The sequence below is a fragment of the Pleurodeles waltl genome, chromosome 4_1 (assembly GCF_031143425.1).
Source record: "Pleurodeles waltl isolate 20211129_DDA chromosome 4_1, aPleWal1.hap1.20221129, whole genome shotgun sequence".
Taxonomy (NCBI): Eukaryota; Metazoa; Chordata; class Amphibia; order Caudata; family Salamandridae; genus Pleurodeles; species Pleurodeles waltl.
The window spans coordinates 517,563,736-517,581,596 of NC_090442.1; the positions used below are offsets into that span (position 1 = coordinate 517,563,736).

The 17,861-nt window shown below is 46.3% G+C and overlaps 1 protein-coding gene across 1 annotated transcript in view; it reads left to right on the top strand.

Moving 5' to 3' along the window:
• The window catches only part of ADAMTS20 (ADAM metallopeptidase with thrombospondin type 1 motif 20), a 1,292,194-nt gene that overhangs the window by 759,141 nt on the left and 515,192 nt on the right, over positions 1 to 17,861 (top strand). The gene's annotated exons all lie outside the window — the stretch shown is intronic.

Consider the following 17,861-nt stretch of genomic DNA (forward strand, 5'->3'; position numbering starts at 1 on the left):
TTTATTGAGACTTTCTTATGACATTTTTCATGCCACAAAGTGAAGCCATAGAACCTCCATACAAGGTGTCCCTGCACTCCAGCTCAAGAGCTCGGAGTGTAGTCAACTATTAAGGTAAACTCTCCAGGGGTCATGGATTCAATGACAAAGGAGACTTACTATTTTCTTTAATGTTGCTGGGGGGCTGCCCACCCAGGTCACCCAGAACATGCTGACTTCCCTGGCTGAAGCTGACCATTTTCCTTATTGGTGGGTGCACCATGGTTCACCCGGCCCAACCACAATATTTCCTTCTTTGGGGGCAGAGGGCATGAAGGGAGCCCTACAGCCCCAGCCTGCTCACCTGTCATCACCATACCGGGTGCTGGCAGGAGCCTGCTCTATTACTTTGCTCATGTCCCAGATGGTGCAGCTTTTTTCTCTGCTCCCACCTGGGCAGGAGCGCTGTTGAGTTTCTTGCTTGGGAGAGTATGGGCAGGGAATAGATAATTGTTTCCTGCCCACAATCTCCAGAGCAAGGCACCACATTGCCCGTCAATGGGTCATCTAGCTCTGGGGTGATGGGGTCACCGGAGCCGACCTTTGGAGAAGGGAGCACCACATGCACCCTCCTTCCCCTCAAACAATACAGGTGGGTTACCTGGGCTTTTAGGCTCTGGGAGGGAGGGCCAGACATCCCCTCATCTTTATAAAAACACAGGTCCTGGGGAGGTAAAAAAAAAAAAAGGCGAAAGACCCTTCTATGTTGTGTTTTTTAATCATTGCCATGGAAATGCCATGGACCTGCTGCACTGATTTAAAAAAAAATCCTTTTTTTCAGGCCAAGGAGGTAGGGCATCCCTACCTTGCAAACCTAAATGTTTTTTAAAACTTTATTTTAGGACTGAGTCCCTGAGGTTTAAGATAGCTGCTGCCATCTGTTGTGGTGCCAGCCAAATAGATCTTATCTCAATAACTGGCTCTGTGGATCCTCTGTGGTGTGATGTAGCTATACATTTTGAGACTTAATATTTAAAAACTACAAAAGTGATTCAAACCGAATCACAAAAAGCACTTTTTTTGAGGAGCAAGATCTCACTTTCTGTCAAATGTGGTAAAATTATGTACAGCCATTTTGGGTGTAGCTGTGTTTAATTTTCCAATCGACATTTGCATGGTGAAAATATGTTTTGTGAACCCCCCTCCCCACCTTTTTCTCAGCCTCCAGTAGACGGTTCACCCCAAAACATTTCAGGAGGAGCGGGGTGGATTAACTTTTTTTCTTGAAAGTTTTGTGAAGATTTGTCAAATCGTGGCAAAGTTATTAGCAAACCAAAAACTGCTTTTCCTATGGAAACGTGATCCTAACCACTGGCACTGGGATTTATATATATCCCATATTGACTGTAAATATGAAAGGTTAGGGGGCGTTATAGTTCAGTTCACTTTTACCCATGCGAAACCATAGAAATTCAGCAGTTATAGTTATACTTATGCTTAGAAACTATAACTTGTGGCCTCAAGTTACTTTATCGCACAAGTTATAGTTTATTTAAATTGTTCAGTAAATTTTTGTGTATTTTAAAATGTAAGTAATATATAATTACCACACATTAATGCAATGTATCAATATAATTGCATGACAGAGGTATGGTGTGTGATTGGGTAAGGTTTTTTTTTTTTTTTCCATTGGGCTTCAGACCTGCTGAGTTACAGCGGGTCATGCTGTGACCCGCAATAGATCTGTGGATTGACTAAAAAAAATTGGGCAATTTTTCACTCATGAGGATTCCCTTAAAGACCTCCTTCTCCCCAAGTATACCTCTATCCTGACCCCTTATGTGTGTTTTTATTTTTGTTTCCTCCCTGAGGGGCCAGCCAAGAAAAAAATGCCGGCTGCAACTTTTCTTTGAGGTTGCAGCTGGCCAATCAGGGCCTTGCTTTTCACTTGGATCTGCGGGTACACACAGATGTGTGTCCCTAGATATCTATATTTCGTTTCCTTTAAATACTCCAAAACTACTTCAAGTTATGACAAACACTCTTTCTGGACCAAGATCTAGTTGTCTGGCAAATTTGGTGTAAATCCGTTCAGGCACTTGGTCTGTAGTCGTGTACAAAAAATCCAAAATCCCAATAGACTTTCTATTCGGGAAAAGCATTTTGGGACCCCTTTTGCTCAGCCTGCACTTGATGAAGCACCCCAAAACTTTCCACACAACAGCTAACGTGAGTTGCAAACAGGATCAAAGTTATTAACAAAACAAAAAATGCTCCGTCTATGGGAAACGTTCATCCTAACTATAACTACCTACTGACTTACAAACACAATGATGAATGTTCTATATCAATAACCCTCTATATTAAGTATTGCTAAATATTTTTACACTTTTGAAATAATCTTGAAGGACAAGATGTGTTCTCACAAACATTTCCTTTCTTTTTTTCAAGCTGTTACACCAATGCAATATTCATAATCCTTCACACAGTAATTGGAGATTATCTCTGCCACCTCCTCAGATCACTCACCAGTCAGACACCTAAATCATAGACTTCTGAATGACCAGCTTACAAATTTGGTGACTGCAGACCTAATAAAATTAGAAAATCTAGCAGCATGAACCAAATACAAGAGGTCAAATTAAGAATGGATAACACTTCATCATCACCAAGCCAAATGTTTCTAATATTAAAGGTATGACCAATACTTTGTAATGATACACCAGCGTATATTAAATGGGGCATGTGGCTAGAGGCAAATATGCAGGACAACAATTAGCAAAAAATTTATGCGGAACACAACCATAAGTTGCAGCATTCTTCTATGGGCTGATGTTTCCAGTTTGAATGGCAAAGAAAACATCAGGCCTTGCATAAAGATCACTGAACTAATATTGAAAACAAATATAATTAACTGTTTTTCAGAAATTGAAGGATGCAGGTCTATTGCATCCTACAGTCCTGTACAAGGGATTCACATGTTTTACCATGTTTGTGATAATGTTACAGTTCATTGGTCTCCAATTCCTCATATCAAAACTTGTATTCTTTGTGAACCTGATTTATAAAGGTTACCAAGCAGAAGATAGTGGAATAACCTTTTGGACTTTCAAAGATGCAGAAATAGTCTATTGGTACATCGAAGAACACATTTAAGAAAGCGGCAATTTATTTTGAATTACCCTGAAAACCCTGGTATTTTCCTATGCTAAAAGAATGTCCCAGTTTTTCACTTGAGTATGCTTTTGTACATCACTTACTCACATATTTAACTAACATCAAAAATTTAACTTTCAAAGAAGTCATGGCATTATTAACTCAACTACATTAAATCATTTGTGAGAAAGATACAAAAATGGTAATGGCTAAGTGTTAGAAATTAGGTATCTAGTTGGAAGAGGTATGACCCTGTCCAAGTAGGGACCAAAATCTTAGTCTGGCTAGGTGTGTTGCTTCACTCTTAAGAATAACAGAACTATGCACTTCAGGATAGTTTAGGGCACAATGTGAAACAATCACTCTCACACCTTACCTTAGTAAGTAGAGTAATCAAGTTTATTTATGGGGCAAGTTCTCATATAGCAAAACTGACCACACTAGCATATCATGAAAAGATAACATGAGAATAATTGCAAGAATATAAACACTCTGTGGTATCATGAAAAATAACATGAGAATAACTGCAAGAATAAGTGCATATTACACACACACACACAATATGCTTAAATGCTTATAAATTGAAAGGCTTCACCGAAAAGAGATTCTGCATCCCTCTGCTGCACACAAAGCCGGGGAACCCAAATCAACTGGAGCAGGGAGTCTCCTTCGGGACAATCAGTCCTCCTGGCATTGCGTCAAACCCAGAAGAGAGTTCCTAAATCAGTCCATCAGGGCTCCTGACCTTTATAGTATTTACTAACACCCAGGAGTCTTTTCTAGAAAAAGACCCCTCCTTTACAAATTGTGCAATCAGCGGTACCTTGTTCACCCTTCGAGATGTCTCCTCGGAACGGGCCAGGTTTCCAGAAGAGGGCTCCAAGGTGAAGCTTGCCTTCCTCCTTGAGTACAGACGCATCCCCCTGTTGTTCTAACTGATAGCTCGTGAAATGTAAATAGCGCCCTCCGTACCAGGCAGATGGAGCGAAGTTGAGCAGAAAAACACCTCACCCTGCAGCTTGCAGAAGCTTGTGGAAAAACACAGAACAGTGTTTTACTCACAGAACCAGACTCAACATAATGGAGTTGTGAGCCAATGTAAAATGGAAGTAGAGGCCAATGGTCCATAGTATATTTCATTGCCCTTACCCTGCACCACTGTTCACCTTGCACGTAGTGCATATAGCAATACATTCCACCCTTGGACCATTTGGCCACCTTACAACTAAGTATATCCTATAAGCTGAAATGGCAATGCTCTTGGGCGACACTGAGATAGAAGGTTAGGCAAACACTGAATACAACAACATAAAGAAATTAAAATACCTATTATGATAATGATTGCACCAAAGATATAACGTAGTTGACCTAAATCAGGCAGCCATCCAAAAACCCAGTCCCACCACCCCTTGTCAACATCTTGTTTCACCCCCTTCACTAACTTATGCAGGGCCTCTATGTGGGAGTTGATTGATATGGAGTGATCGGATAAATTAAAACAACACAACCCTTCAAAATCGCTGCAGCCATGTTTGTGCTTGAGCAGCAAATAATCAATAGCTGCACGATTCTGCAAAGCAGCTTTTCTAGTTCCCTGTACATCTAATAACAGGTCAGCTAAAGCAGCTGATGTATAATTAATATTCTTAACTACTAAACATGCAAGTATATTAATAACTCTGGTGTTATACACTGCGAGCCCTGGCACCGGTTCTATAGAAACAGCTAAACTGACATATTCTGTTTTGGAAAGCAATGATATTTCAGAATCACAGTCTGCAGGCAATTGAATAGTGTCTCTGGCATAGCGAGGGTGTAGAGCGGTATCCATAGGAAGCATGAGAAAGCCTAAGCGTGTCCAGGCACAAGGCCCTCCGGTTAGATTGGCTGGGGTATAGATAAAAGAGATGTTACCACATGAAAAGAGCCAAACTTTAGGCAACTTAACATTTCGAATGTGGCTGACAGCAGGCACCACATTCTGGCAGAACATTGAATTATTTACATTCAAACAGGTCAGGTCATTTTGTGAGTGGCACAATGTCCGTTGTGCAGCAGTTAGGTTTTTGTGTGATTTCTCCAGTTTGAGCTGAGCACATTTACCTATTTTCATAGGATCACAGGTCAATGAATAGCACACATCTCCATTTGAGATGTTAAACGTGAGTATGGATGTCATGCTCCTCCACAACTGCCTGTCCACCTCCGGGCAGTGACGGCAGTACTCATAGAGTGACAGATGGGAGCGAACGTCACTCACATCCACCATTCCATTTTTCACACAAACCAGCACAACGTGACCATTCCTGAGCTAAAAGTTTATACGGGGCAGTTTCCCACCACCGTATTTCTATGTCCGGATTTGATATATGAGAACTTGCTTTTGAGCTCGCCTTGATCTTGTTAAACATTTGTTTTAGAATCCTGCAATCGACTACGCTAAAATGTGTTGCTTCACTCTTCAGAATAACTGAACTATGCACTTCAGGCTAGTTTAGGGCACAATGTGAAACAATCACTCTCACACACCTTAGTAAGTAGAGTAATCAAGTTTATTTATGGCGCAAGTTCTCATATAGCAACACTCACCACACTGACATATCATGGAAGATAACATGAGAATAACTGCGAGAATATAAACACTCTGTGGTATCATGAAAAATAACATGAGAATAACTGCAAGAATAAGTACATATTACACACACACACACACAATATGCTTAAATGCTTATAAATTGAAAGGCTTCACCGAAAAGAGATTCTGCATCCCTCCGCTGCACACAAAGCCAGGGAACCCAAATCGACTGGCGCAGGGAGTCTCCTTCGGGACAATCAGTCCTCCTGGAGTTGCGTCCAACCCAGAAGAGAGTTCCTAAATCAGTCCATCAGGGCTCCTGACCTTTATAGTATTTACTAACACCCAGGAGTCTTTTCTAGAAAAAGACCCCTCCTTTACAAATTGTGCAATCGGCGGTACCTTGTTCACCCTTCGAGATGTCTCCTCGGAACGGGCCAGGTTCCCAGAAGAGGGCTCCAAGGTGAAGCTTGCCTTCCTCCTTGAGTACAGACGCATCCCCCTGTTGTTCTAACTGATAGCTCGTGGAATGTAAATAGCGCCCTCCGTACCAGGCAGATGGAGTGAAGTTGAGCAGAAAAACACCCCACCCTGCCGCTTTCAGAAGATTGTGGAAAAACACAGAACAGTGCTTTACTCACAGAACCAGACTCGACAAAATGGAGTTGTGAGCCAATGTAAAATGGAAGCAGAGGCCAATGGTCCATAGTATATTTCATTGCCCTTACCCTGCACCACTGTTCACCTTGCAAGTAGTGCATGTAGCATCGTGAGCCAATGTAAAATGGAAGCAGAGGCCAATGGTCCATAGTATATTTCATTGTATTTACCCTGCACCACTGTTCACCTTGCAGGTAGTGCATGTAGCAATACACTAAGTCAGATGCAAAATCTAAGTTGACCTGTGCTCACCCTCTAGTAGTTTGGCACAGAGCAATCAGTTTGATGTGAAGAGTCCGTCATGGGCATGAAGATCTGCCTCACGGTTACAAGCAGCGATGCTGCTGTGCGAACAGATGAGATTGCACCTGCTCATGCTGATCCTTTGTGCAAGTGATGCTGTTCTGGTGTGAATGGGCCCATTCAGAGTTGCAAAGAGCCCAAAAGCTTAAATTCAGAAGCCAAAAACCACTGCCTAGGGCCAAGGACTGGAAGGGAGCCTCATTGGGGTCAGTAGTTGGTTGAAGACAGGTCCAGGAGCTGTAGTACAGTTCAGGGGAAATATTTGATGGTCCTGAGATTTCCAGAACAGGAGGCAAGCCAGCAAGCCCTTGTAGAAGTTGGGTTCCAGAATGTAGAGAATAGGTCCTGTCCTTCTCACTCCAAGCAAGAATCAGTAGGCATTAGGCCAACACAGCAAAGCAAATAGCAAAGTGACAGTCCCTCCTACAACACAGCACACAGCAAGCAGTAGGCCAACACACCAAGGCAGTTAGCAGAGTGGCAGTCCCTCCTGGCAGCACAGCAGTCCTTCTTCCTGGCAGAATATCCTTGATTCCAGTTGAGTTCTCATTTGATGGGGTTTGGAGTCCAGAGCCTTAAACCCAGTTGAGCCTTTAAAATGGGGGAGACTTCGAAGAGAGGCCTTTGAAGTGCACAAGGGTTCTTACCTTCCTTCCCTGGCTCCAGACACTCAACAGGAATTTTGTAGCCCTTTGTGTTCGGAGAGGCATAGCCCTATTCAGTTGTAAGTGTTAGCTCTTCCCTCCCATCTAGCCAAGGAAGATCCATCAGCCTGGTGATTGGTTATCAGGATGCAAATACCACACCCCAGCTCCCTTTGTGTGTGACTGTCTAGAAGGATTGCACACAGCCTAGCTGTCACTTACTCCAGATGTGTGTTCAGAGGCAGGAAGAGGCACAGAATGGTTAAAGAAAGAAAATGACAACTTTCTAAAAGTAGCATTTTCAAACTTACAATTTAAAATCTGATCTGACCATAAGTTGAGAGTCTAGAGACACCAAACTCCAAATTTCTATCTTTTCCCAAATGGAAGTTGCACTTAAAGGTTACTTCGAGGTTATCTCAATGTTAACCTGTGGGAGAGATAGGCCTTGCAGTAGTGAAAAATGAATGTAATAGTTTTTCACTACCAGGAGATGTTAAACTTAAAAGTACATGTCTAACGTTTTAAATATACTGCATCCTGCCCTTTGGGCTAACCAAGGCCTACTTTAGGGGTGTCTTATATACTAAAAATGAAGGTTTGCGTCTGGTAAGGGGATACATTCACCAGGTAGAAATGATAGTTTACAACCGTACATACAGTCTCTGCAGTGCAGGCCTGAAACATGTTTAAAGAGCTACTATAGTGGATGGCTTAACTAGTGCTGCAGCCCACTAGTAGCATTTAATTTACTAGGCCATGGGCACATATAGTGCACCTTATTAGGGACTTACAGGTAAACTAAGTATGCCAATTACGGATAAGCCAATCTTTCCAAGTTTAGAGTACAGAGCACCTGCACAAACAAGGTCAGAAAAAGAGGAGGAGGAAGGAAAAACGTTTGGGGATGGACCTGCAGAAAGGACCAGGTCCAACACTAAGGGCCTGATTTAGATCTCGGCAGATGGAATACTCCATCATAACTGTGATGGATATCCCATCCACCGTATTACGATTGTCATAGAATATAATGGGATCATAATACAGTGGACGGCATATCCGTCATGTTTGTGACAGAGTATTCCCCTCTGCCAAGGTCTAAGTCAGGCCTTGAGATTTCAAGATGAAACAAAATAATATTGCTTCTTAATCAATTCAAATAATGCCATCTAATTGTGACCACTTATATCAATAAACATTGGATAACTACATTGAGAAACTGCAGTTATTATCCCTATACCTGTTGAACATCAGGTCTCTCCCTAACTTATTATACGCCTTACAAATATTACCTGAGGTGCGGAGCAGAATAGACATAATTAAGTTGTGAAAAGGGATGATTAGATTTACCTGAAACTAAAAATCCACAAGAGACAAAAGGGTCATTCTCACAGTCACAGTATACAATGACTAACTGTGGATTTGATGACCATGACAAAGCAGCTAAGCTTGTGCTGTTCTAGAAATTGAACCAGGTAAATGGTAAGCAAGTTAGTAGACATCAGCAGAGGGCTCGACACTGGTAAAACAGCAATACCCCAAAGCACCAACCACACATGCCTAGCATGCCACCCCACCACTCATCACCCCACTGCAACCCACCCCACCCCACCTACCCTGTCCTAAACACCCCACGCCTCTCCTATGCATGCCACACCACCACACTATCACCATCCTTAATCACACACCCCAAATGCACGGATGCCAACCACAATGTGAAGAACTACAGCTCCCACAATCCAATCCAAACCAATGTCTGCAGTGCAGTAGATGTTATTGCTAACACTGGGAAACAAGTCAGGCCACTACATGCTTTCACAACAGGGACACAACAACAACATTCACACAGCTAAAATCTACCATATCCATCCAAAAGTACCCCTGCCACCAACAGAGGATTCCAGGATCATACAGCCCTCCCCAGGATGAAGGCCCCACTGGATGACTGGAGGAGGAAGACTTGCCTGGGCCATCTGGGGCCACTGGGCAGTCCACCAACGGCACACCCACACTGGACACACCAGAAGACCCTACCCATGTGGCAACAACACCACAGCCAGACCCAGAACCCCAAACCTGTGCCCCAGGGAAACATCAATCTGACTTGTGCACCGTAGTACAGCAGCCAGAGTCAAGGGCACCCACCCCAGACAATGATGGCCCTGCAGCTACTGGGAGTGGGCACACTGTGCCAACGGCACAGGGGAACAAGGGTAGTGGGAGGGGAACCGTGACCCAAGGGTCGGGACAGCCACACCAACTGACTGCCCAGGAGGGCCTCAACCAAGTCCTGGCTGTGTACCAGCGCACCAGGATACAGTGGCCCAGATCCTCACCACTGTGCAGGAGACCCAGCAGCTGCAGGAGGCCATGCAACAGTGGCAGGCCCACAATGCCACCATGGCCTCCATTGTAGTGGTGCTCAAGGACCTGACCACTGTCATGCGTGAGTCCACCACCCACCAGCAGGCCCCTACCACTGGCCACATCCCATCACAGCCCTCCACGTTAGCGGCAGCCAGTGTCATGGAGGCCCCACCACAGGTCTCGCAGGACACCAGGATCCCTACCCCTGTAGATGAGGAACCCCCACACAAGGGAGGACGTTCAAGTAGACATTCAGCCGGACATGATGCCCAGACCAAGATTACCACCAGGAAGTGGCCCTCTCCTGAAAATTCTCCCTTGTTGTGACACCCTGTCGACTGTCCACTCCCATATCTCCATCTACACATGGCCAGCAAACTGGACGTGGACTACCTACAGCTGGCCTTACCATTTTGATGATCACTGCCGCCATGACCCCAAGCATCACGCCTCATACTTGTACATCACAAATAAACTACAACTGAGCACAGTCCATGTCTACATGTTTATTTGCCATGAGTGTGTAAGGAACTGCCAATACATGTACAAGTGGCAACCCATTGCCCAGCACTTTCATGGGAGGGTGACAGAAGGGGAGCAAAATGGCGGGAGGTAATCGTGGAGCAGGCACTGGCAGGACATATGTGTCAATGGAGGCAACAGCCCAGCCAGGGAGCACAGAACACCACAGCATTGTCCTGAAAGGAGAACACAACAGGGGCATGAATCACTTTAGGAGTCAAAGCCAACTCCACACAAATGCACTGTAGAACAGGTATACAGGTCATATATACCAGGCAGGTCCACCACCATATGGCCAGCACCAACACATACACAACACATACCAACCCAATGGTCCCACCCTTACATCGCCCAGCTCCCCGTACCCAGTGCCACCAACAACAATGTTGCACTGCCACCCAATGTCGACTACCAGGATGGATGCTGCACACATGCAACAACCCTGTGTGGCACACACATAGCATCTGCAGTGGCAACTCAAGAGCATTCCACTTACACATTGATGACACTAGTGCATCAGCACAACACCTGCCTGACTAAAGGCCTGACCTGTATACTGTGACTACCTTAGTCATGAGCACATGTGACAACCCACGAAGCCACCCAGAGTCAGATCTGCAACCATCACCGTCAGTGGTCAAAGACAACAGGTGGCATCCGGGACAAGGCAAACAGTTGTAGAGGACACATACCACACAGTTTGCACATACCTGCATCTCAGCCAAAGTAATGTTGAATCAGCCCTGCCCTGGAATCTCCTGCATCCTCATCATCCTCCTCTTCACCACTCCCCGTGCCCCCTTCATCAGCCACTGGCACAGCTACCACCTCCTCTGCATCCAGCAATGGGATGTGACGCATCAGGGCCAGATTGTGCAGTATGCAGCTGCACACAATGATCTGGCACACATTCTGTGGGTTGTAGAGCAGAGCACCCCCGGAGACATGCAAACACCAGAACCTGGCCTTCAGCAGACCAAAGCATCTCTCTATGACCCGTCTGGTTTGACCGTGGGTCTCATTGTAATGGTCTTCTGCAGCTGAGGTTGGATGCCTCATGGGTGTCAGGGCAGGTTGGAATAGCCAGAGTCACCTGTGTGCATAAAGGGAAGAGGCATATTAGGACTGTGACGGCAATAGGGCAGGGACACAAGGGTGCAGTGAGCTGAGGGGCACACATATGCAGAGGTACATACCTATGAGCCAGGCCCAGTCCCTCTGGAGTGGTGTCATCATATGTGGGATGCTGCTATTCCACAGGATGTAGGAGTCATGCACAGAGCCTGGGTACTTGGCCGTCATTTGGGAGCTGTACTGGTCCGCGAGACAAACCACCTGAACATTGACGGAATTAAAGTTTTTGTGGTTTCAGTACACCTGTTCATTCTTCCTGGATGTTACCAGGGCAAAGTGGGTGCTGTCAACTGCACCTATGATGTGTGGGACATGTGCCACAGCGTAGAACGCAGCCTTGACAGTGGGCAAATCTGCACGTCAGGGGAACCAGATGGAGCTGGACATATGTTTAATTAGGCCACACTGTACATCCTTCAGGACGCTGCTGAACATGGGCTGCAACACTCGACTTGCGAGGCCCACTATGACCGGGAAGGAGCCTAAGGCAAGCTTGTGGAGGACCAACAACACCTGTACTGTGGGAGGGATGGCATTGGGATTGCATAAGGCAGGCAACAGATCTGGCTCCAACTGGACCCCTAGTTCCATTATGGTCACACGGTTCAGGCGATCGGTCTGGATGATGTGACTCTCCTCCAGGGTAGCAAGGTCTACTAGGTGCCTGTGCACCAGTGCATTCCTCATCCTCGATCGTGCATAGTACCTGGGAACAGGGGAGAGGTGTTAACATGTTGTGCAGCATAGTCGTATGACGCACTAAATTTCACACACATCATACATTGTTTGTCGCCTGTCTGCATGCATGGGACAGGTGGAAGTGAGATCATCCCGCCAACGTAACACGTCATGGCGTTAGGTGGTCACAACCACTGTGCTACTCACCTTTTGGCTCACACTGTTGCCAATGGAAGGCAGGAACCAATGGTGATCGCCGCCAGCGGTGACGGTTATGTCTGCGGCAGCCGTAACCTCCATTTCATGTGCTCATGCTCACTTGACTCCTGATCCTCATGCACTGAAGACCTCCACTGCATGTGTTGCTGTGTACTCACTCTGGTAGCCAAGATGCTGCATCCAGCCCCTGTATGAACAGTTGTATGGGGCACTAGAGCAGCTGGTGAATCCATTATCATTGTCCAGTGTGTGAGTTGTGTGCATGGGGATGGAGGCCTTGGTAGGTGGCAGTGTGAATGGAGCATGGACATGGGTGAGTGGCCGAGGGCTACGTTGGCTGACGACGTGTGGCTGTGGAAGTGTGCTGTGTGCTGGCCACTACTGTCCCAGGAATGCCAATCTACATGACTGTGTTCTTCTGTCTGTGTCACCCATGCTGGTCAGCGCCCATCAGAAGAAGGGGATTTGAGGTGCCACCACCAAGCATGTGCAAACCCTTGGGGTCCATGTCTGGTGGAGCACCCACTGCAGAAAGCGGTGGGAGGACCTGAGACACTGGGCCCGGAAGACCGCGGAGACCCAGCTGAGGACATCATCCCAACGAAGGAGAGGTGCCCGTCGACCTTGACCTCCCTAATGGCCCGCATATTGGAGGTGCCTACCCTGAGGTGGATGGGTTCTTGAGGGCAGCACAGCAGCCACATGGGGGTGAGTACTCACTCTCACTTGTGATATGTGTTGACATGGTGGCTCTGGGTCGGCACCATTGGGTAGCTATGGCGTGGATGCTAGGTACACTGATGTCCACCATGGGTTGTGTCCATCTAGGCAGGATTGACATCACAGGTGTAAGTAATGCCATGCAGTCAGTGGTAGCGGGGCAGACTCTTTCAATTAAAAGTGTGTGGCCACCTACTTGCTAGACCTGCTTACCATCACAAGTCAACTGGATCTTCAGAGCTGGGGTGTCAGGGCATTGTGATTGGTCCTGACCAACCACTATGCGAGGGGTGTATCCATGTCCTCAATCAGCTGACAGGCACTCCATGTATGGTGGGGTGGGTGCACAAAGTGGTGACACTGCTTCTTGACATTAGCCAAGGGGGCCTGCCAACTAGCCATGCAGGATCCTCTTGGGTGTCCAGTCCTTTGCATACTTGTCTCAATGGCCAGGGGTGTGGGCAGGTACTGGACAGGTGTGGCGGGTATGACACTCCTCATGTAGACATATGCCCCAGTCAGACCATCAGTGGTTGACATGTGCGTTGTTGCAGTTTCCCCCATGGTGTCACCAAGTAGTAGTATGTTAAGAGGTGGGCTTTATGTATAATGTCAGGGCATCAAATGCTGATGTTCTATCCTGTGTGACGGTTGTGCTGGCATTGAAGGATTGCACACTGTCTCTCTTTCTCTCGCTCCCTGTCCTCCTCTGCCTTTGTGTGCATCAGCATCATCTGGTGAAGTAGAACGGGCTACGGCGTGTGGGGAAGCTGCAGCCCACAGGACCCAGGAAGCTGGCACCAACAGAGTCAAGGGGACCAGTGGGACCGGGGGATGAGGGGAGTGCCATGGGGAAGACAGGATTGACCACTACATCTTCAGATTCCTCCTCCGATGGCGACTCCCTGGTGGTGGCGGACCCATCTGGGATCCCCCCAGCACCATCCTTGTCTGCCACCCCATACCAGCACCTCCCTTCCTGTAGATCCCCACCCAGTTGCCTGTTCCCCGCTCACCCATGAAGGTGGTTATCTCCTTCACCATAGGCACCTCTGCCCCTGCCTCAGTCAGCCCTGCTGCCCTCAATGAGGAAGCTATTGACCTCCTGAGGTCCATCTCTGTGGGGCAGACATCCAGGGACTGGCATTCCAGATGCAACAGTGCAGTGCGTTCCTGGAAGACATTCACGGTGCCTTGTCTGGCCTACAGAGATAGTATCAGGCTCTGGCCTCCTTGTTGACGGCAGCCAGTGTCCCTTCTTCTTCCATCTCCCCTCAAGCTACCTGTTCCCAATCCACATTCCTCTCCCCTCACCCATCCAAGGCACACCTACAGACCCATATGCATCCACATCAACAGACATGGTAGGACAAACATATGCACCACAGATGCCACCACCACCATGTACACACTCAACACTCCCATGCAGACAGGTCAACGTCCACACCCTGCACCGACTCTCAACCACCTCCCCCTTACAGTCGACACACCACTAACACCTGCAGTCAGCATAACATCAGTCACTGTTCCTGCCACATGTTCCCTCACTGCCACCGTCACCACATCTTCTGACCTCCATCCATGCACCCCATACACAACTGGTGCAGACGCTGTCAACACACCCACATGCAGCACATACCTGCAGACACCACCCCAACATTCATTCACACTTCCCCCGCCATCTACCTGCATCTCCTCCCCACCTCCTCCCTGTACATCTAATCACACACACTCACCCACTAAACAGTCCCACAGCACACACATTTCATCCACCCACGCACCTGTACCCATGGCACATCCACGTACACACCTCACAACCATACCCACTCCCTCCTCTCCCAAGCGTCTTTCCATTGACCTCCCATGTATACCCAAAAAATGTTTCCTGCATGAATTTTCTCTTTTCTCCACCACTGACCCAGTCCCTGTTCCCCCCAAGCACCTTGCTACCCTTCCTATGCCCCTGCCTTCTGCATCCCAATCTGCTGCTGCCCCTGCCCCTCCACCACCTGCCACTTCCTCCTTGTCACATCCAGTGCTCCTGCTTCCAAACACAAACCCAAGCCCACTCCCTCCTCTTCCCAAGCCAAGCCCACTCTCTCCACTTCCAAGGCCAAGCCGATGCCCACCCCCCTTGCTAAGCCCCCGCCATCCAAGGGCTAACCCAAACCGCAGCCCACTGCTAAGCCCCCACTATCCAAGAGCAAGTCAAGGGACTCCCATCTAAGGGCACCCCTAAGTGGCACCCCTCAAGGCCCAGATGGAAGGACACTCCATCCAAGCCTAAGGACCCCCTCCACCCCAACCCACCTCACCCCTGAGGTGCCTGCATTCCCCATTGATGCCACTGCCCTTTGGAGGTCTGCACTTTGTAGTCAGGAGTCAAGTTGGGGCTTCATCTTATGCCCAGTGTGCTCGGGGCACTATGGAATTTGGACTGGCCCTTGGGACTGTATGTACATTTGTTGTTGCAATATATGGATCTCATGTGACACTACACCTTTGGTGTTGTTGTTACCTACCTAGTCCTGGCTTTCATTCACCACGTATGTGTCGTTGTGGTGGGTATTTGTGTGTGTGTGTTGGTACAGGTGTTTGTTTGGGTGTGTGTGTGTGTGTGTGGGCATGGCTCCTCGTGTTGTGTGTGTATATTGTGTGTCTGTGTACTAATGTTCCCTACAATGTGTGCTAGGCTGGTGTACTTACGGTTGGTGTCTTGGTCGCTGTCACTGGACTGGGAGTTGCAGCACCAGGTAGAGGATTGGAAGGAGTTGCAAATCACGTGCCATGGTGCCAACGGACGTGGCTGTGTTTCTGAAGGTGGGTGTTCCCTTTATTTTGTCCATTTCCACCAGGCTTTTGCTGACGGTGGTTCCGCCCCAGAAACCCTAGCTGTGTGCAATCTCTTAATATGGTTGTGGAATGCTGCCTGTCTGCCAGGCTTGAGATTGCTGCTGCCTGGCGCCCTGGCACTTCTGCTGTGGTGGAACTAACGGTGACTTGGCTGTGTTCTGCAGGTACCTTTTCAGGACTTGTAATATGGCGGTCTTCACCGCTGGGACCTGTGGCGGTGCGGCCGCTAACTACACCGCAGCGGTATGCAGACCGACAAACTCGTAATGAGGGCCTCAGTACTTTGTTCAAAGAACCTGTCCAGCCCCAGTGTCACTTATCAAGGCAAGCCTCCGCATATTTCTACCATGAGGGAGACAATGTGCAAATGAATCATCCTCAGTTGTACACATGCTTCTGAGGATGCCTTAGGATTCTTGGTCTTCAAGACCTTCAGCTGGACTTCCGACCCTGATCTTCTGTCTTTTTCAATCTCTTCCATCTTTAGATTTCGGAGTGCATTCTGACTCATTTCCTACCTACTAAACGTACAGTCAGAGACTTCTTGCATCATTGAAGGATCTCCTTCCTCAAAAAAAGACTGCATATATCACAACAATACTAATGATACATAGCTCAATTTTGACTTGTCAGAGATGAGTTGGCTGCATATATGGCATGATTCGAGTTCAAAGTGAAAAAGGTATCAGCCTCCTATGTATTTATCAAATATGTGAACAACTGAAAACCTTAGGTTAAGCTAATTGCCACAGTCACATTTGTGCTCATTATGCATTTTTGGTCCTTATCAAAGATCGGCATGTTCCATATTATCCTTCTTTATTCTCTAGGACACCTGAAGATGCCATTCATTATCTTTGTGATTTCTTAACAAGTCCGCAGTCAAATATACTTATAATGAATGTTGAACTGTTCAGCATGTACACAGTCAAGAATAATATTTGTTGAATTTGAACATATTATTTCAAGTGAACGTAATGTAAAATGATTATTATTATTTTTTTTTAATTGACAATGTTTGAAAAACAATTTTGCGAAGCACACGCTACCGCATTTGCAAAATTCCTAATGAAATAACTTAATTAATATTCAATGTTCGGAATGGAGCTATTATATAAATTTACAATGTTCATGATTCAGGGCAAACATTCTGATAATGTGAAAAAACGATCATACAGCACAAATTCTGTGATTCATGGATCTCTTTGTCAAGGTTGGTCAATATATGCTTGAAAGCTGTAATGTGTATTCCTATACACTCCTTGTCCATACAATTAGGTGCATCTTGTGTGGTAAAAGAAAATGTGACTCAAGAAAAAATGTGATAACTTAATAGCCCAATTATGTAACAATAAACTACATGCTACATCTTCAAAAAACAGTCTCAACTAGTCCTTTGTTCAAACAGTTTTAAAATGGATGTCGTGCTTTGGGTGAAGAATACTATGAATGAGGCAATAGAAATTTGAAAAATAGTTGATTTGAGCACTAGGGATTGAGTTAAAATGAATATTTCACATTGTAATTTCTCTTTAGATTCTATAGTTTGCCTCCAAAATCTGTTTTTTTAACCACTGACACTGTTGGGGATGTCGGTGTCGTCACAGTATGAATTGGTTGGCCATGAATCACTACTTTTGTTTCAAGAAACCTTTGGAAATGGTTTAGTGAGTAAGTGTGTGATGTCTGCAAAACTAAATCGCACAAAACACTTTGTAATAGCTGTATACACAAATGACAACAAAAGTTGTGGCTGTGTAGAGATGGTGCGCACTTCTGAAAGGTAAGGTGACATAAGATATATTGTCAAGCTCCGATGGGCACTACAATTTATCAGGTAGAGTAACATACAATAAAAGTCCAAAGACGATGATAAGCCTCCGAACATAACGATAATGTTTTGTAGATCTGCTAGCAGCGTCGCATGGTGTCAGCAATATAACTTGATACTTCCATACGTTGGAGCCTTGAAAACTTTATTTTTGACTATAAACCAACTTTTTAATAGCTATAGAGATCTGTACTGCCAATATACTATTCTTCTGTTAAAG